The sequence below is a fragment of the Neovison vison genome, chromosome 5 (assembly GCF_020171115.1).
Source record: "Neovison vison isolate M4711 chromosome 5, ASM_NN_V1, whole genome shotgun sequence".
Lineage (NCBI taxonomy): Eukaryota > Metazoa > Chordata > Mammalia > Carnivora > Mustelidae > Neogale > Neogale vison.
The window spans coordinates 141,984,611-142,007,253 of NC_058095.1; positions in this window are offsets into that span (position 1 = coordinate 141,984,611).

A 22,643-nucleotide genomic window follows, 5' to 3' on the forward strand; every position below is an offset into this window, starting at 1 on the left:
TGGCAGACCGCTACATGATTAGTCATAAGTTGTATACAAATACTAAATAGGGGTGCCTGGGTGGCTCAGTTGATTGAATGTCCAACTCCTGGTTTCAGTTTGGGTCATAGTCTCATGCGTCATGGGATTGAGCCTTCTATCGGGTTCTGCACGTCGCAGGGAGTCTGCTTGAAGATTCTCTCCTTCTGCTCCTTCCCCTGCTCACTCTGTCTCCCTTTATCTCTGGAATAGATAGATAAATCTTTAAGAAAAAAAATACCAAATAGCTCTATGTTCAAATTTCACATAAGGAATCAGGAAAATGAAGTTAATGATTCAGGATCTCCCACTAAGTACTGTCAGTTTAGAACTAGAATTTATATTTTCGTATTCCAATAGCAGATCTTATTTTATCATATATCATTGCTTTCTTATAGGAAACAGATCTTTGTAGAAGAACATGAACATCTTTTTTTTTTTTTTTTTTTTTCCTTTGAGAGAAAGAGAGAGTGAGTTTGAGTGGGATGGGAAGAAGGACACATGGAGAGGGAGAGAGAGAAAATCTTAAGCCCAGGGCAGGGCTTGATCTCGCAACCCTGAGATCATGACCTAAGCCAAAATCAAGAGTGGGATGCTTAATTAAATGAGACACCCAGGTGCCCCTGAACATCTTTGATTGAGAGTAGAATGGGTCCTTTGATGGAGTAGCCAGTTATTATCACCTCCATTCATATGTATATAACTTGTTTTGAAATTTTTACCAGTTCTATTCAGGTATAATTGATATACAATAAGCTGCACATGTTTAAAGTATACAACTTGAAAGGACATGGCATATGTATTTATTTATGAAAACATCACCACAAGCAAGATAATGACCCACTCCCCAGAAGTTTCCTTTTTTTCCTTTACATCCACATTCTCCCACCTCTCTTGCCCTGCTTCCATCCCCAGTCAACTACTGATCTGCTTTCTACTGCTGTAGATTAGTTCATTTTTTCTATAATTTTATATGAGTGGAATGATACAGAATATATGATACGGGGGTACTAGCTTCTTTCACTCAGCAAAACTAGTAATGATTCACTTATTTTGTTAACTCTTCATTCCTGTCTTTGCTGAATAGTGTTCCATTTTGTAAAGATACACAATGTTCATCTCTTCCAAGTTGCCACATATTTTTGGTGTTTTCCATTTTTGACTATTCCATATAAAACAGTGAAAGTACTTGCTTTGACATATGCTTTTATTTATATGTGGAGTAGGTACAGAATAATAGGGGCATGATCAACTTAAAGAAATGCTTTCCAAAATGGTTCCTCCATTTTATATTCTGCCCAGCACTGTATGATGATTCCAATTGCTGATACTAACCAGTACTTTTTTTTAATGTTTATTCTTCTTAATTGTAGCCATTCTGAGAGGTATGTAGTAGCATTTCATTGTTGAGTTTCGATATTCCTAACAATTATTTGTGTTAAGAATATGCTCATTTGCTTATTAATTATCTATATTAGCTTTTTGGATGAAATGCCTGTATGAGTCTTTGGTCCTTTCTTTATAAATTGGGCTATTTTTCCTTCTCTTATTATTGAGTTATGAGAGTTTGTTTTATTTTGTTTTAATTTTTAAATTCTGAATTCTCACCACATATCAGATATTTGATTTACAAATAATTTCTTCTAATTTTCCTTTTCTTTTCACTATGAGAGCAATGTCTTCTAAAGAACAGTGATTTTGAATTTTAACGAAATAGTTTGTGTTTTTTAATTATTGTATTTTTAGTGTCAGATTTAAGAAATCTGTGCCTAACCTAACTTCACAATGGTTTTCACTTGTTTTTGTCCAGACATTGTAAACGTTGATGTTTTCCATGTGGTCTGTGATCTATTTTGACTTAGTTTTTGTATATAGTAAGTTAATAGTTCTTTTTAATGTTAAGTGGTATTTATTAGTGAGGCCAACTGGGCCTACAGTTTTCCTCTTGGGAAAATTTATACTATAAATTTAATTTCATTAATAGATACCAGGCTATGTATTTATTCTGTTTCTTCTAGAATGAGCTTTTGCGATTTTTATCTTTCAGGAAGTTTATCCATATTCTCTAAATTATTAAATTTACTCCTTTACAATGGTCCATAACATCCCTTACTATTTTAGTATCTGTGTAATCTGTAGTGATTTAATCTGTGTGCACCACGAGATTGATAATTTGTGTTTCATCTCTTTTAGCCTTGATAAGTTTGACTAAGATTTATTAATTTAGTTGATATTTTCAAAGCCTGCAGCTTTGCCTGGGCATATGTGAAGACACCAATTTTACCCTTGTATGCAGCTGCTTTTGAATACCCCCTAGTCTTTAAAATCTAGCTCTTGAAAGAGGAAAAAGAAAAGCAAAACTTGAAAATTTAAAGGCCTCTTAACACCTAGAAAATCACTTTATATGGGGGTGGTGGTGGTGGAAGGGCTTGCAACAATTTGGGGAAGGTACAACAAAAATGGGGGAGGGCTTGCAACAATTTGGGGGAGGTAAAACAAAAATGGCTGCACTCCTCTTTGCATTCCTGAAGTCAAAAGCTGTAAACAATGATAAAAGCACAGATCCCTTTTTTTTGCTCCAGGAATCTACACAACTTCCAGCCACAGGGCTGGGAGGTAGGAGATGAAAGCTGCTACAGATCTAAGAGCTAAAATTGACAGAAATTAACTACAATTTGCCCTTTAAACCTCCTTCCAACACTTCAAGTCTTCAGTAGGCTTTGGAGTTCCAAAATAGCTACATCAGACAGATTCTTCCAGTGCAGTTATTGTCTAGATGAGGAGACAGTCCTGATGCTTCCTACTCTGTAATCTTCCCAGAATCCTGCTCCTATGTTCATCAATTTTAAAACTGTTTTTTCCCCCAAAAGACTTTAGAATCACATACAATGAAATTCAAATTCTGACTTTGCCACACAGTAGTACAATAACCATGAAGATGTTAAATTATTTGAACTCCAATTTTTTTGATTTTCTAACCTATAAAAAGATATTATTAATCTAGAATACATTTATTGGATTAAAATATTTGATACATACAAAAAGCTGAATAATGTCTTTCATAGTAGTAGTAGGCACTAAATTAATGTTAGCTTTTATTTTTATGGTGTTTTTACATATTTAAAACACCTTAAATTTTGTGTACCATAAGGTGTTTACAAAATACAGGAGCAAAATCAAAGAAAATATGAATACAAGAAAGTGACCTAAAAGAAGAGAGAGGGAATTTAAAGGAAAAATATAAAAGTTATTTTAGAACATTGCCGGATGGTTGACAAGAATAAACAAACCATAAATATCTATATTTATGTTGTACTTAAAAAATCTTGACATAATTTTCTTTGGATTCTGCTGTTTTTATTCCTAGAGGATGTTTATTTTTTGAAAGAGAGTTTCTGACTACCAAACATTTAATCCTAGAGAAACATGTATTTTCAAACCTTAATAAGTCCCTTATCAGGGTAAGGAAAAGGAATTTCACTGGGCATAGAGAATAGCTTTCATTCTTTTATATCAGCATACTTTTACACTTGATCTTAGCCAAAAGGCCGAGAAGCAATATATCAGAATACTTTTTTTTTTTTTAAAGATTTTATTTATTTATCAGAGAGGTGGGGGGGAGAGTGAGCACAGGCAAACAGAGGCAGAGGGAGAAGCAGGCTCCCCGCCAAGCAAGTAGCCCGATGTGGGACTCGATCCCAGGACGCTGGGATCATGACCTGAGCCGAAGGCAGCTGCTTAACCAACTGAGCCACCCAGGTGTCCCTATCAGAATACTTTTAATCATGCTTTGCATACAATTTATTAAAAAGTCTGTTTTTAAGGGACTGTATGCAAATTTTATTTATGAAGACAGTGTTGAAATGTCTTTAAATACTAGACTTTTTCTACAAAACTGACCTTTCCTACTGTTTGAATGTAGATGGCATTGAAGTCTATGTGGAACTTTAACATTGTCAGCAGTAACATAAGTATGGGAGAAATTTGTTTGAATACTATTTCACTGATCTGTCACCTTCACAAATAACTTTGAATAAATCATGGAAAGCCCTTTGCTTTATTCACAGTAACTGGAAAAAAAAATGCATTACTTTTTTTTCCTGATTTTGAAACATGATGCAATTGAAAGGACATAGGTAGATGACATTGTTAGATATTTCTTGAATAACGTATATTAAGTCCAGTTACTTCATTAGGGCTTTACTACCAAGTATTATTATAATTTTCTTTGAATATAAAACAGAGAAGTAATGACATACTTCACACATTTAAGCAAGTAAACTCTGGTTAAAAGTAAATGGGTAAAATAATATATTATCTTTAAAATTATTCTAAAGAGAAATGGGATGTATCATGTTGGGCTGTATGACTTATTTCCTCATAATAACAGAAATATATTTTTCTAGACTAAGTAATTATTAGTTACATTTCTTTCAGGTCATAAAGGAAATGAATATTAATAAGAATTCCATGATGAAAAGGAAAACAGGATTCTGTGTTGGAAAAGTATAATCTGAATATATAACATCAATTATTTTTCACTTTTAGGGAAAAAAAATGCTTTTCAGTCTCAGTTTTTAAATGTAGTTACGTGAAAGTAAACTTTTCCAAGATTTGTCTCTTCTATGAGACTATGGAAAAGCAAAACTTTTTAATTTTTGTTGTTTGTTTTTTGGTAGATCTGGAGTAAAAGATATTAAATTTATATTCGTTCCCTTCCCCCACCATCATTTTTGTCTTTTTGGCTTTGTTTGGATTAGTTCTATCACCATGCTTTCAAGTTATTATTTATCCTGTGAACAAGTCTGTTCTTAAGCCCATTCCAAAAATACTTCATATTTGATATGAAGTATTTTCTAGCATCTTGCTTTTTCACCTTTCTGCTGAAATCATCATTAGTTACCTGTGCTATTCACTTTTTCTACTTCATTTTAAAACTTTTTTTTTTTAAGATTTTATTTATTCATTTGACAGAGAGGAATCACAAGTAGGCAGAGAGAGGGGGCATGGAAAGCAGGCTCCCTGCTGAGCAGAGAGCCCAATGCAGGGCTTGATCCCAGGACCCGAAGATCATGACCTGAGCAGAAGGCAGAGGCTTAATCCACTGAGCCACCCAGTTGCCCCTAAAACATTTTATAACAGTTTAATTCCCTGTCTGAAAATTCCAGTGTTTAAGTCTTCTTTCAGTTTCTTCTATTTACTATTTCCATTCTTGTACATAGTTTATAATTACTTGCTTTGATGTGTGTCTTACAATTTTTTACTGTATACATGACATTTTATTTAAAATCACAGTAGAGGTTCAAATAAATAATATTTACCAAACACAATCTGTTTTTCTGTCAAGAAAATTGTGTGGAGAACAGAGTCAATATAATATTTAATTAAATTGGGTGGGGATTTGTTACATGTTTAGCATTTTCAAGTCACCAGCCCTTGGCTTTAAATATTTTGATGTTGGGATCAAAACTCCTGTTATAGAGTGATCCATAAAATTCTTTAAGTTTTAGCCAGTTTCCCAGTGTTCAGAAATGTTTGAGTGTTCTTCCAACTTCACAGCCTGTTTGCCAGTGTTTTCTAGCACAAGGAAATTTTCTTTCCCCTCAAGTGCAGCTCCTGGTTATATGCACTGTGTACAATCTGTCTTCCCTGTTGTCTCCCCGCTAACATTCAGTTGTGCTGCCGCAGAGTATTCAGCAAGTATCTGGGCTGTCCCAACATTGAGCAGTCTTAACAGTACTTTCCACCTGCTTAAGGTAGGCACCAAATGCTTTAGGGAACTCTTTCTTAAATCTTCTCTGGTCTCAGCCTGCTGTACACCAACCCATACACTTGTTAAAGGCTTATGGGTCTTATATTGCCGTAAGGCTCACTAAACTTCTATCTTGTTTCTCTTTATGGCCTTAAGTGATGCTTTTACCTATTTATTTTCACTCCATCAAGGATGAGTCTGGTATTCTATGATGGGCTTGTGTTTTGCCAGAATTTGGTACTTCTTGTCTTTTGTGGGATTATAAAGATATAATTTTATAGTTAGTCAAGCTTTTTATTATAAGGTTGAAGCAACAGTGCTTCCTAACATCTACCTTTTTATCAGAATTGGAAGTTTTAGCAACTTCAATTCTAGCTGTCTCTTTATAAATTAATAAAATTATTTATGGAGAACATATATACATTATGTTTTTTAATTAATGAGTATATAATAGACTTTGATATCAGCATATATTTATTTACCCTAAGACTGTCCATTCATTTTACTTAGTATGTATTGTGAGCTTTATTTCATCAGTGACTAGTAATTATATTTCTTTTCTGCTTTACAAAAACTCTCACAATGTTAAACGTATAGTAAACAAACAAAAAACTAGTGAATATTTACTGATGAGTCACTCTAGAGAATAATTTTAATTTGCTCACTTTGTAACAGTTTTCAATATTCAAATATGATTACCTTTAAAAATAGTTTACTTTAATCTTGGATTTATTCCACAACATTTTCTTTCTTTTTTTAGACACAGAAAATATAATGTTATATATAAAATCTCACCATATCAATATTTATCTTTTATCACAAACAGAATTTTTAAATTATCTCTAGACATGAAGATAAGAAGTTGAAAAGTTATACTGTAGGCAATGCCTGCATATTTTTCTTAAATTTGTACTCATTATTTATAGCAGTTTTCCCTCTAATATAAACAGGAGCTATATTTCAGTTCTCTGGGCTAGGGACAATAGCTGTTCTTTGCTTTTCTAAAGCAAGAAAAAAAATTTTTTTATTTACTCATTGTTTCAGAGAGCCATGGTATGGAATCTTAAAGAAAATAGAGTTCCATGTGATAAATTTATTTCATTAACAACCTGGACATGAAGTTTACATTAATTCTAGTTCTTCACCCGATCAGAAGCAGAAACTTTTAGAAGTCTCCACTGTATTTTGGTGTCCTCATCATCTCTGCATTTGGATGGCCACACTACTTTAACCATGTAATGAGACATAAAAAGCATGTATACTTCGATTACAGTATAGATATCTGTGTTTTTCTTTTTCATTTCAGGTGATTAGGACAAATGGTACTGTTTTTGTTTTGTTTTGTTTTTTAAGATTTTATTTATTCATTTGACAGACAGAAATCACAAGTAGTCAGAGAGGCAGGCAGAGAGAGGAGGAAGCAGGCTCCCCGCTGAGCCCAGAGACCGATGTGGGGCTCGATCCCAGGACCCTGGGATCATGACCTGAGCTGAAGGCAGAGGCTTTAACCCGCTGAGCCACCCAGGTGCCCCAAATGGTACTGTTTTATTCTCTTTATTTTACTATCGAATTTGGAAGAAATCTCAGTTTATCTATGTTGAATAAACTGCTTGCAAAGACCATAGCTAAAGATCTCTACCAGATTATTTTATACTGGTCTGTTTTATACAGATTACCACCCAGATATCACTGAAAAATTAATTATTATTTATGTTTACAAGATGACATCAAAATTCACACTTGGTTGACTTTATAAATAAATAAATAAATATGTTTGGAAAATAAAAGCTAATGGAATGGAGTAAGTATTAACTCATTTACTTTAAAAATTGTAGGAATATAGTTTAAAGGCACTAAAGAACTCCCAAAAAGGGAACATTTTTGTTCTCTTCAACTATTTTTGTACAGAACTCTAAGTGCTAATGCTGTCAACTTCAAAAGCAAGGTCAAATTTGATGCAATTTGCAGTGAATGTGCTACTCACTTTAAAATAGTTAAGAAAGGAGTATATAACTGATGGCTGCAATCTATAACACAATTGATTTTGGCAATTTTTTCTGTGCACTTAACTGTTCAATTTTGCTATGTGGTCATATATCACCTAATTTCAGCTTTTGAGACAAAAGTGATAATTTTTCTTTTTTTTTTTAAGATTTTATTTATTTATTTGACAGAGAAAGATCAAAAGTAAGTAGAGAGGCAGGCAGAGAGAGAGGGGAAGTAGTCTCCCTGCCAAGCAGAGAGCCCAATGTGGGGCTCAATCCCGAGATCATGACCTGAGCTGAAGCAGAGACTCAACCCACTGAGCCATCCTATGTGACTCAACATTTTACTAGATTATAACTTTTCCTTAAAGACATTTATAAGGGATAAAATTCAGTTGCCTTAGTTGTGTATTTTGGGGGGAAGGTCTATATATAAATGAAATGGATTTGTTTGATTCTTTTCCATTAATTTATTTTATACAGTTACAAAATGATCATTATTACCAGAGTTTTAAAAAAAAAAAAACCTGAATATTCCTTTAAATGAATTCCGTGTTGTTTTTGTTTTCTTTTTCTCCTCATCCCACCCACCTCCCCTTTAGTAACCATCAGTTTGTTCTCTGTGGTTAAGAGTATGTTTTTTGGTTTGTCTCTCTCTCTTTTTTTTTTTTCCTTCGCTTATGTTTTGTTTTCTTTCATGTGCTTTATTTCTTAAATTCCACATATGAATGAGATCATATAGTATTTGTCTTTCTTTGGCAGACTTATTTTGCTTAGCATTATACTCTCTAGCTCTATCCATGTTGTTGCAAATGACAAGATTTCATTTCTTTTTTTATGGTTGAATAATATTTCATTGTATTTATTATATACCACATGTATCTATTCACTGGTGGATGGACACTTGGGCTGCTTCCATAGATAGGCTATTGTAAATAATGTTGCAATAAACATAGGGCTGCACGTATCCCTTTGATTTAGTGGGAGTTTTTGGGGCGGTGGTAAAGGTAAATACTCAGTAGTGCGATTGCTGGAGTATAAGGTAGTTATATTTTTAATTTTCTGAGGAACCTCGATACTGTTTTCCACAATGGTTGGAACGGTTTGCATTCCCACCAGCAGTGCAAGAGGGTTCATCTTCTCCACATCCTCACCAACACTTGTTTCTTGTGTTTTTGATTGTAGCCATTCTGATGGGTATAAGGTGATATCTCATTATAGTTTTGGTTTGCATTTCCCTGCTCAGTGATGTTGAACACGTATTCACATGTATGTTGGCCAACTGTATGTCTTCATTGGAGAAATGTCTATTCAGGTCTTCTGCCCATTTTTAAATTGTATTGTTGTTTTCTGGATATTGAGTTGTGTCAGTTCTTTATATATTCTGGATTCTAACCCTTTATCAGATATCTCATTTGCGAATATGTTCTCTCATCAGTAGATTGCTTTTTAGTTTTATTGATTATTTCATTCACTATGCAAAGCCTTTTTGTTTTGATGAGTCCCAATAGTTTATTTTTGCTTTTATTTCCCTTGCCTCAGGAGACATATTCAGAAAAATGTTGCCACAGCTGATGTCAGGGGAATTTCTGCCTGTGCCGTCTTCAAGGATTTCTATAGTTTGGGGTTCACATTTAGATCTTGAACCCATTTCAATTTATTTTTGTGTATGGTGAAAGAAAGTGGTCTAGTTTCATTCTTTTGCATGTGACTATTCAGTTCTCCCAACACCATTTGTTGAAGAGACAGTCTTTTTTCTCATTATATATTCATTCCTCCTTTGTTGAAGATTAACTGGTAATTGTGGGTTTATTTCTGAGTTTTCTGTTTTGTTCCACCAATCTATGTGTCTGTTTTTATCCCAGTACCATGCTGTTTTAACTACTACTGCTTTTTAATATAACTTGAAGTCTGGAATTGTGATTTGTTAGTTTTGCTTTTCTTTTTCAAGATTCTTCGGCTATTCGGGATCTTTAATGGCTCCATACAAATGTTAAGGTGGTTTTTTCTAGTTCTCTGAAAAATGATGTTGTTATTTTGATAGGGGTTGCATTAAATCTGTAGATTGCTTTAGGTGGAATAGACATTTTAACAATATTTGTTCTTCTAACCCACAAATATGGAATGTCTTTCCATTTCTTTGTATTATCTTCAGTTTCTTTCATCAGTGTTATTATAGATTTCTAGGTCTTTCACCTCTTTGGTTAAGTTTATATGTAGATATGTTATTATTTTTGGTGAAATTATAAATAGGATTATTTCTTAATTATACTTTCTATTACTTCATTATTAGTGTACATGAATGCAATAGATTTCTGTACACTGATTTTATATCTGGCAACTTCACTAAATTCATTCATTAATTCTAGTATGGTTTTTTTGGTGGAATCTTTAGGGTTTTCTCTATTATAAAAATATTATATCATGTAATACTTTTAATACTGCAGATAGTGAAAGTTTTACCTCTTCCTCACTTACTTGAATGCCTTTTATTTCTTTTTGTTGTGTAATTGGCATGGTGAGGATTTCCCATACTATGTTACATTTGTTCTTGTGATAAGATTACAAGTTCCTCAAGAACAAAGACAATTAGTAATATAGTCAAAGAGTATAATCAGTATAAATGAAGAGAGGCTATTTTAATTTTCTTGAGAATTACAATAAACAATATTCCTTAGTTTTCTCTTCTGGAAAATAAAAGTGTAGGGAAAAATTTTCATGGAAAAATATGATTAGGGAGGGACATTAGTGAGCTAAGCTATCTCTCATGTATATGCCTTTCTCAACAACAACAGTTTAGCATCCATCTGTAGATAAAAGTGCCTTTGTAAGAGCTGTAGCATTCGGCATCATGTGCCAAGGGACTCAGGAGAAGTTTTACCCACCTATGCATTGGATAATGGATGTAAAGACTTTGGTCCAGGCAATAGACCTTCAAGTGGCCCATGAACCAGTTCTGGCTCCTCCTGGCTATAGTCTAGGGGCCTGTGGAGAACACTGACTTACGCAGTTACCCATGGTCAAGAGATTTTTTTGAAGTACAGTAGCCCAGTGGGGAAGATTTAGTTCACTGTTGGAGCTAAAAATCTGAAGCTGGAATCATTGGAGAGACTAAACCAGCTTGCCTTACCAGTCACCAGACCTCCAAAGCTACACAGCTTAATGCCCAGATATGTCCATGGGAGAACATGACAAGATACTAATGAGTGCCTGCTTCTTTAGCTGTGTGGGATACTGCCAAAAGGGCCCTTTTCTCTCTAATTCCATTTAGAGTACTCAGTCATGAGTGCATGACACATGGTTGGTGAACAGCTGGGAAAACAGCGACCAGGGCTTAGAACAAAAGGTGTCAAAGGACTAACTGCTTTAGGGACTCCATCAGGAGGGCTGCACGGGAGCTGCTAAGACATCTCACCTGTGAATCTCCCAAATGCCTCATGGGAACATCCAGTACTCTTTGTGCCTCAACCATATTTTGACTCCCACACCCTACTGTCAGTTTCCTGTGTGTACTCGTGATGGCAGAAAGAGCAAGATTTAGCAGATGGCAAGTGAGGACGTGCAGAAAGCCATCCTGAATCTGCAGACTAGAAAGAGACCACAACTTGAGTATTTAGTACTGCCCTTGAGGGAAAGAAGAAAGGAGGCTGTCAATACCCAGCCTAGTTAATTGCAGAATCATGGGAAGGCATATAAGCTTAAGAATTCTGCCATAAGAGAGAGAAAATGTGGTGTAGGTTGATACATAGAAGGTCTGAGGAAAGCATCAGAATCACTAGCAGACTAATGGAAGATATTTTTCTTCTAAAGTCAGATAGTAGAGACTGGAGGAACTTCAAGGAACATGAAAAATCAAGGAAACATGACATCAGCAAAAGGTTATAATAATCTTGTAACCAAACTCAAAGACATTGACATTAGTGATTTACTTAATAAAGAATTCAAAATATTCGCTTTAAGGAAACTCACTGAGCTATGAGAAAACACAGGAAAACAATTCAGTAATATCAATCCCACTTCTGGTTATTTATCCAAAAAGAAAAAAAAAAAAACAACTGAAATCCAGATCCTGAGGAGATATCTGCATTCCTGTATTCTTTGTAACATTATTTATAATAACCAAGATACGTATGCAACCTAAATGTTTTTGACAGATGAATGGATATTTAACAATAGGATATCATTTACTATTTAATAATATTTAGCAATAGGATATTATTTAGCCATGATAAAGAAGGAAATTTTGCCATTTGTGACAACATGGATATATTGGAAAAGCATTATGCTAAGTGTAATAAGTCAAACAGAGAAAGACAAATACTGTATGATTTCACTTACATAGAATCTAAAAAAGCTGAATTTATAGAAACAGAGAGTATAATGGTGGTTTATGGGGGATGTAGGGTTTGGAAAAGGAAATGGCCAAAGGGTACAAATTTCTAATTATAAGATAAATTCTGGGTATCTGATATATAGCATGGTGACTGTGGTAAATAATACTGTTTTTATGCTGTGTTGAGCTTGGTGTTATATATAACTGATAAATCACTAAATTCTACTGCTAAAACCAGTATTACATTATATGTTAACTAATCAGAACTTAAATAATTTGAAAAAAGATAATACTCTGTTTTATACTTGAAAGTTACTGAGAGGGTAGATTATAAATGTTTCACCTCTCCAAACAAGTTGTAATTATGTGTAGTGATGGAAGTGTTAACTAACCCTATTTTTGTAATCATTTTGCAGTATTAAGTATACCAAATTATCACCTTGTATGTTTTAAATTTACATAATGCTAAATATGAATTATATCTTGTTCAAACTGGAAGAAACACATATAAATTTTAAATATATATATTATATGTATGATAAGGTACTGAAAAGGGCAAATAACAACATGAATAATTTTTTGCAATGAAAATGTTAAATATGTAATTAGTAAGATAACAGAATTGAACACTGAAAATAAAACTAAATATTTTTTGTATTACCTATAGAGAGAGTTGATAAGGAAAAACAAATTGTACCAAAAAAAGAGATTAGACATGCCATTAAAATACATCTTTACAACAAGAATGCCCTCATGAAAGATTTCAGAGTAAAAAGTTTTAGAAATCAATCCTGGCAACAAAAAAATCTCTGAGTTGTCAAGAACCATGAAAATCAAATATCACAGAACTCCGGAGTAAAGTTGACCACCGACAGCATAGAGAGGGGTGCTCAATGAAGAAAAAGGTTCAAAAGATTAGAAATTTTGGCAGATTTTGCATTGGCGTAGCAGCTACCATCTCCCTTCCTCCAGTCCCATGACAGGCAGCTATGGGATTGGTAGATCAAATGACTGGGACCTATACCTGGTGTGATTGCTGGTGCCAGTTGTGTATAGGAACTTTTTTCTCCAAGGATTAAGGTGGGTGGGTGTATCTTGATTTGCCTGCTGGTTTTCTGAGGGACCAGTGCAGGGGCTCACCATTGTTTCTGAGGGACCAGTGCACGGGCTGACCATTATATTTATATTCAAGGCAATCTGTCAGATCACCGGCTAATTGCAAAGATGATGGAACCAAGATTTCAGTGACCATAGAGATAAGGAATACAGTCCTTGTAAAAATAGTTTGGACAAGTCTGTAAACAACTGATAACTGCATACAACTCCCTGACTCCAACCAAACAAACAAACTGGCCCACCCCAATAACAAAAAACATCAGTGATTCTGAAAAAGAATAATTTTAAAGGATTTTAAATGTTCTACCACATAAGTGGAGAAATAAAGAGAATATGCATTTCTATGTCTTACTATTTTTCCTATTCTACTTATCTTTGTGAAAGATAAGAAAGAAGTGAAAGATAAAACCTATAACTTCTGCCAGAAAAATAATAAAAAACAAAAAAGCAAAGTACAAGAATCAAGTACTATGCCATCTAATAGGAATATAATTTGAAGATTCTTCTTGCCATTTTTTTAATATTTTGAGCCTAGTCTTCTGCAGTCAACTATAATTTACTGTAGTAATAAATGGTTTAAAATGTTTTATACTTTTGTCCCTATGTCATAAACAGATCACATTAATATCTCTGGAATTGTTCTTGAAGTTTAATTTTATAGTTTGCTTTATATGTCAGGAAATATGCATATTTCAGTGTCATTAAAATTGTTTTACATCTGTGGAATATACCACCACCATTTAGTAACTCTGATTTTCTAGTAGAAAAAAAATAAAGCCAAAATAGAAGGAAAATAAGAATAAAGAAAACATTTTTAACTGTTTTGTTATATGAGCAGATTTTTTCACAGTGGCAACTTTGGGAAAGACATGAAAGATAGCTAAGACTTTAAAGCAGCTGTCAGGGAAGTTTTCTAACATGGATGGAACTAGAGCGTATCATGCTTAGCGAAATAAGTCAAGCAGAGAAAGACAAATATCATATGATCTCCCTGATATGAGGAAGTGGTGATGCAACATGGGGGCTTAAGTGGGTAGGAGAAGAATCCATGAAACAAGATGGGATAGGGAGGGAGACAAACCATAAGTGACTCTTAATCTCACGAAACAAACTGTGGGTTGCTGGGGGGAGGGGAGTTGGGAGAAGGGGGATAGGGTTATGGACATTGGGGAGGGTATGTGCTTTTGGGTAAATTGGAAGGGGAGATGAACCATGAGAGACTATGGACTCTGAAAAACAATCTGAGGGGTTTGCAGTGGCGGGGGGGTGGGAGGTTAGGGTACCAGGTGGTGGGTATTATAGAGGGCACAGCTTGCATGGAGCACTGGGTGTGGTGAAAAAATAATGAATACTGTTTTTCTGAAAATAAATAAATTGAATAAATAAATAAATAAATAAATAAAAGAAGAAATAAAATGTTTAAGGGACTTTGCTAAAATTTGCAGCTATTAGACCTGTAAGGATTTGATGTCTCTTTTCAGAAGAAAAAAAAAAAATGGGGGAACTGTGAAAATGGATTAAAATGAATTTTTTATAAAGATTTTATTTATTTATTTGACAGAGAGAGATCACAAGCAGGCGGAGAGGCAGGCAGAGAGAGAGGAGGAAGCAGGCTCCCCGCTGAGCAGAGAGCCCGATGCGGGGCTCGATCCCAGGACTCTGAGATCATGACCTGAGCCGAAGGCAGAGGCTTAACCCACTGAGCCACCCAGGCGCCCAGATTAAAATGAATTTTAACCCTCAGAAATTTCCATTAGTAGACACTCAGTTGTCTAAAAAAATCAAGATAGTAGCATATAACTCAGAATCTTATATTTATTAATATAAAATTTACTTTATGGATATATACAGTCTCTGACTTACAATCATGCAACCTACAATTTTTTAGCTTTATGATAGTGCAAAAGTGATATGCATTCAGTAAAAACCATATTTCAAATTTTGAATTTTGATCTTTTCCCAGATTGGCAATATGTGGTATGATTGTGTGATGTTGGGCAATGGCAAGAAGCCACAGTTCCCAGCAGCCACACAATCATCAGGGTAAACAAGTGGTATACATAGAACCATTCTGTACCCATACAACTGTTCCATTTTTCACTTTCAGTACAGTGTTCAATAAACTACATGAGATAGTCAACACTTTGTTATAAAATAGGCTTTGTGTTTGGTGATTATGACTAACTGTATACTAATGTAAGTGATCTGAGCACATTTGTGGCAGGCTAAGCTTTGATATTCAGTAGATGAAGTGTATTACACTTGATCTTAGCCAAAAGGCTGAGAAGCAATTCAGTAGGTGAAGTGTATTAAGTGCATTTTTAACTCATGATATTTTCAACATTACAATGGGTTTATTGGGACATAACCCCAGGAAGATCAGTGTGTGTGTGTCCATAAGTGAAAGGTTTGTTATATTATTAATATATAAATTATGATTTATTTTTCAGTTAATTAAGAAAAAAATCCAATTTTAATCTGCACGTATATTTGTAAACCTAATTCTCAGCATCGTTTCATGAACCCAAATTCCAAGAATAACATCCCAGTATAATACTGTCTTACCTCCCTTATTGATACTCAGTATCCATTTTCAGAGAGTCTCAGGCAAAGACTATCTATGCAATTTCTTCATCAGTTCTCTTGCATGGCCCTGTGTTGTTCTTATTGCTGTTAGTGGATCCAGGGTTGATCTTCCTGCTGTCCAAAATCATTCCCTAATTAAATTGTATTCTGACTTTTCTATTCTTCAACTTAGGTTAGTATTTTTGAGACTTAACTAAGAAACCTTACTTGAAATTTTGAAAAGAACCCTTGTGTAAATAGCTCTTTAGAGAAAAAGTCAAACTCTTACTTACCTTTTAAAATAAATTGTATAGCAAATCAAAGCTCATTTGAGTGAAAAATCAAGTTCTTTCATAAATTGGGATCTGCTCATCTTTCCATTTGCTTTTCTAAACACGACACTTCATATTCTTAGTATACTGACCATTTTGTTTTGTTTCCCAAATATGTTATTGCTCTTCCTTTCTTTTTTCCACAGCTATATTCTGTAACTAAAATGTCTATTTCTTCATTTCTTCTGCTTACATTCATTTGGATATGTCCTATCATCTTTCAGCCTTTGGTTTAAAAGTATATACTTGGGGCACCTGAGTGGCTCAGTTGTTTAAGTGTCCAACTCTTCTTTTCAAATCAAGTCATTATCTCGGGATTGTGAGATGGAGCCCCATATTGGGGTCCGGGATTTCTTCTTTCCCTCTGCCACTATACCCTCTCTTTCTCTCTTAAAAAAATAATTAAAGTGTTTACCTGAAACTAATATGATGCTGTATGTTAACTGTAGCAGAATTTAAAGAAAAAAAAACTCAATTTAAAATAAACAATAAAAAAGTATCCTATACAATCTTATTTGATACTCATTCATATAGACCTAATAGAATTAATATTCTACCAACCTGTTTTACAGGTAAGCAAAATGTTGTTCAAATAAACTTAAGTTCAGAAAACTATTGTATTAGTATTGAGACATTTCAGAATTACTTTGCTTTTAAAAAATAGAACATAATGAATTTATGAGGTGCCTGGGTGGCTCAGTGGGTTAAGCCTCTGCCTTCGGCTCAGGTCCTGATCTCAGGGTCCTGGGATGGAGCCCTACACTGGGCTCTCTGCTTGGCATGAAGTCTGCTTCCCCCTTTCTCTCTCTGTCTGGCTCTCTGCCTACTTGTGATTTCTGTCAAATAAGTAAATAAAATCTTAAAAAAAAAAAACAAGAAATAGAACATAATGAATTCAAAAGAAGATTCATACTGTTAAAAATATGATTTTGATAGTAATCCCAGTTGAACACTTCATTTTTGCTATACACATAGATAAGAAAAATTTTCCTTGAATAAAAGTAGCCTCCTATTATTTTTCCTAATTTTATACTGTAAATTGTAAAAGTTTTGCAAAACTTTATCATGAAAGTTTTCATCCACATATGATTGTTTAAAGATAGAATTAAAGTTCAATTTTTCATCTCTCCCTAGACCTCTTTCTGCAAAATATACAAATACAATTCCCATACTTTTTAATTTAGGGAAGTTTATTTAATAAACCAAATAAATATAAATAGATAAATGGTTTCATATGAAGTAATAATGATCCTAATCTTAATGCACATATTAAAAAAATAAAAAGACCACTGTTGTAACAAAATTATAAAGTAATTCTTCCTGTTTCATTTTGCCTGCTCTTGAAACAAACAAAAAACACTACATAGAAAGGTATATAATAATTTATGTACTACAATTCTGAAAGGGTCAAATCTACTTATTCACTTAATGAATAGTTATCTCCTAATATTATTCAGCAATAAAAAATAAGGAAGTCCTGCCATTTGTAACAATATGGAGTGATTTTACTTATTTCATCCTTCTCTTCTATTCTTGCCTATTTGCTTTTTATTTTTAAGCTTGTTGCCTCATGGTCAAAATAGGTCACAGCATTAATAATAATAATCTCAACCCTGCTGAATCAACACAGACAAAAATAGTAGGGTTTTTGGTTTTGTTTTGTTTTTTACCTACCTCTTTTTTGGGTGCATCAATCTTCAACTAAAAAGACTTCTTAATATTGAAAATTAGAATTGCATTATGGGTCTATCCCTAAAATGAAGGATGAGAATGGAGGAGAATGAAGTAAACATTTCCCACTTAGCTTAGAAATGGCTCATCCTGGATTTAATGGAAGAGCCCTCCTTTACTGAAAATACAGTACCAAACATAATTGTGTAAGGAATTACATGCAGGAGGAAGAAATGTATAGATACTATAAAAATATACAGCATCTGATACATTTTTTAATGTATTAATTTTAAGTAAAGAAAGAAATTTTAAGTAAAGTTAGTGGAACTCCTCAAAAGGAAGATAGACATTTTGTCTGAATTTGAGACGTAGTGGTATGGGAGAGCAAGACCTCAGTGGGTAAAACAGGTGGTAGAACAGGAGCATGTGTAAATGGCAGCGGCTCTTTGTGTGTGGCAGAAACCATTTATTCCTGCCATCATCCATATTGAGAACAGTACATGCTGTAAACAGCAGTGGTGGTGGATAAGATAGCTATGCCTGTTCAGCTCAGTTCTCCCATCCCCTGCAGCTCCCTAGTTAATGCCTCACTAGGATCCGTGCTATTATTCACGTACACAGTTCCCTGCTGCCCCTCAAGTGATTGCCTTCTTGAGCTGTGTTTCCCTCCTTGCTTCTGCATACTTTACATTGTACAATAATTAAACCAAGAGTCCACCCAGACTCTGGGCTTCACCTCGGAGCCTGCATTCTTGCCCTTCACCTGGTGGTGCAAACTCTTCGGGCCTCTCTTTGTTCCAAATTATTGGACTCTGAGTAATCATTTTGTCTCTTGACAAGTACACTGCATGGTATAGTGGGAACTGTGTCTGGACCAGTAACTTTCACTGCTCTAATTATATCTACCTTCTAAAATATTTGGTTATGGTCTTTGGATCTAAATCAGATGCCTTCTGAATTCCACATCTCCTGTTCCTCATTTGGTATCCAAATAATTAAGTCAATTTGAAACTTGCTAGTGTTGGGACGATTACTCCTTTCTGGGTAGCTTTGTGGGTTAAGCATACAAGTCTTGATTTTGGCATAGGTCGTCATCTCAGGGTTGTGAGATTGAGCCCCTCTTCAGGCTCTATGCTGGGCACAGAACCTGCTGAAGTTTCTCTCTCCCTCTCCACCTCACCCCAAAAAATCATCTTTATAATCTGTTTTACTTAAAAATTTTCTTTATTACTTTTAAGTATAGAGTTAGTTTTTTAATAAGCTGGTTCATAGCTCATTTTTATGAATGCTGCAAATCTTTCATCCTGTGGTTGGTTTTCTGACAATAGCATTTAATATGTTAATAATACAGTTCTAAAAGAAAAATTGTAATTTTATAAAAATAAACACCATAGCTGGTTGATATGCCCCAAACCATAGGTATCTTTTGGTTTTTACCATAAGATAAGTTGATATCTATAGCATATCAGTAATACTAGTAATTGGAACGGAAAAAGAGGTTGCAAAATGGCTTGCTAATTTCAAGTATTTCAATGGCATCTGTTATGTATTTTTTTTTTGTAAGATTGATTTATTTTAGAGAGAGAGGTAGAGAGAGTGCATGGAGGAAAGGGAGAAAGAGAATCTCATGCAGACTCTGCTGAATGTGGAGCCTGATGTGGGGCTCCATTTCATAATCTTGAGATCATGATCTGGACCGAAGTCAAGAGTCAGATGCTTAACCAACTGAGCCACCCAGGTGCCCGTTATGCATGTTTTGACTCAGCCTTATTTCTGGGACATTGCTGTTTATCTTTCTCAATTTAATCCCATCAGCTGGCTAAATTCAGTCATTGAAACTTAGCTGGCACAGTCTCTGGCTCTGAAATTACAATGTGCTGGAATGAATATGGACTGGAAGCAGCAGGCTCAGAGAATCTTTCCCAATCCCGTTAAGGCAGGAGTGGAGAAAGGACCAGAGATGGATTTGAAGAAATTTTGTATGCATGGCAGAAGATACTGAGAAACTGTCTAGCTACATGAAATAAAATATCAATCCATGTTAATGAAAGTAGTATGTGTGCTATGTAGCTCAAATAAAAAAGAAATTCTGAGATTTTCTGAATATATTAGAACAGGTTAGTATAATTTCCCCTTCTTATTTCTGAAATTAAATTTTAAGCCATGATACCTACTTCCTTCATTTAATTTTTAAACGTTTGTTATCCTTCAGATGTCACCAGTACTGTGTAAAGCATATAAAAGATATATTTAATTATGTTTATAATTTTAAAAGAACACAAAAACAATTATATTCCTTCCAAGATAAGAAAGGGATATCTGTGTAGAATATGATTTCTTTCCCAAGTAAAGATGAAATGCATATCATACCATTCATTTTCCCAAGTTTACCAAACATGGTCAGCATATGTTGGCACAAGAGCTGGTTTCACTGGGGTTAGAGGCTAAATTCTAAGGGTAGCTGCTTACTTACCCAACAATGACTCGTGCAGTATTGAGTAGACCAGCACCATTATGGGCACTGAATTATGGGCCATACTTAACATCAATTTGTGAAGACACTTGTTTGGTTTGCTTCTCATATGTCCTGCTACATCAAGATGTGAATTGAGGAGATTTTCATAAAAACCATTATGCAGATATATTAAAGGGAATAGATTTAGTATTCTAATTCTAATTCTATGATGCTGAGACTTAGTATTTAATACTGTATTTTAATTTAGTATTTTTGAGAACCCAGAAACTTGAAAATACTAATTGAGAACTGAAAATTTGCTGATTTAGAGAGGAAGTAAAATGTTCTCTTATATCACTTTCTCTCTGATTCCCCTAAACATGTAGAACACAGGCAGTGAAAGAAAGGCATGAACTGAGGCTACCTATTTAAAGGCTAATGGAAAACTCATAACTTCAAATCTCTGGCAGTGGAGGGCTTAGCCTTGACCTTTTTGGTAATATAGTGTCAGCGTAAATGAGGGAAAGGGCATTAGAAACACACAGCTGAAATGAAACAACCAACACAGTAGTTTCAAGGCTTTTGGTTTCCTTCCCTTTTGTAAATAATGAAATTCTCTTTCTCTCCATCTATATACTGGAGTTAAGTTCATTGAGAAAGATAACAGTAGGTTCTATAATGAGAGTATATTTTAAAGTCATTCCCAGGAAGAGATTTATAAATACATACTTTCACTTGCTTTTTCAGTGAACTCATTACAAAGCTATACTAAAACATAATGGCATTGACATAGCACATATTGCATTAATGCTGAACCATATATCCCTCAGATTTGCATGTAATGTTGTTTTGTCATAATTTCTAGACTGAAAATGTGTCATAACTGGCTATCTCCCAGGAACTCTGGACTCACACATAGTGTGATGAGAATAAGAAAGTATTTAATTGACCAATAATTACTCAGCTGTCCTTTGTTTTTCTATGTAGTTTTTTTGGACACAACAATATGCTCTGGGGCAACCTAAAAATAAAGGTTAATTTGTACTTAATTTACAACCATGCCCCGTGTCTTACCAAAATTTACATCAAACAATGAAATGCACTTTAAATAGTTTTTATGTATGAGAAGTTGAAGGAGTAAAGAGGTTCAAAAAAATGAATAGATAAAATGCACTGGGGTGCATTTTGTATGTAATGTGCATTTTGTATGTAATGCCTCTTTGTATGTAATGTGCACAAACCAATGATTTTCATTTTAAGGCATTCTGATATTGATTGCTTTGTGCTGGTAAAGCATACTGTGTTATGCAGTTTTCCATGGAAATAATCCCTGCCTTAAGGGTTTACAGCTTGAACATTCAGAACTGTCCAACCAGTACAATTGAGACATATGCAGCTTAGCAAGCTGACTGGAAAAAGCTGGCACTGAACTCTTAGTTAAGATCCTGTGTCAGCACCATGGACACAGGCACAAACAAGGATGATCTATTCCATCTGTGACAGAACCAATGAACTTGGAATTAAAGACAACTAATAGATTTTCAGAGTTATTTAATATTAAACATAATATTAAACTGAATAAAGGACAGTGAGATATTAGTGTCCCTGTTCTTACGATGGTTTATTTTTGCATAAAATCAAAGTTCAAAGAAATTGATTCTGGGATTATTGAAAAATGTTGGTGAGGTTAGGTTTGCCTTTATACTCATAGTTTTTTCTTCTGAAAATATTCTTTGTGGGAAACTTCAAACATCAAAATGGCTGTTGGTGAGTTAGAGGGATTAAGCAAGAGTAAAAGAAATACATTTTATTAAAGTATGTTTTATTTAGTCACTAGAAATGATTTATTTAATGAGTTTCAAAACTTTTGACTGTATACAGACACTCTTAAAAGTCATATTCCATATGTATAATATATCTGAATTCATAAAAAATTATGAAATATGTTAATAATGACTTTGAGTAATAAGAAAAAGCCTTGATTTTTTAATACTGGATATAATAAACATATTTATATACAGGAGGACTCTATTCTGGAGCTCCTGTCCCAACATCTCAAGATACCATATGAAATAGACCCATTCTGATGACAGTACAAGATAAAAAAATGAACAATGCCAAATAAATTTACATTGTTTGTATGTATGCCTGATATTTTACATACATATAGCAAGGATACCAAATCCCTTCATGCCGATGTCAGGAGTAAACATGCTTATTTAAAATTTAGAAATTATTTTATATAGAAACTATAAATAGATATATGCTTAAAAGGTATATAGTAAATATAGTACAATTTTGCTTCTAATTTTATAAATAAAAGTCTGTACTCAACCTAAGGATTTAACTTCTTTTTAAGGCTTTTTGATTTTTTTTCTTAAACTTTGTCAGAAAATATAGTTCATTTTCCAAGTAA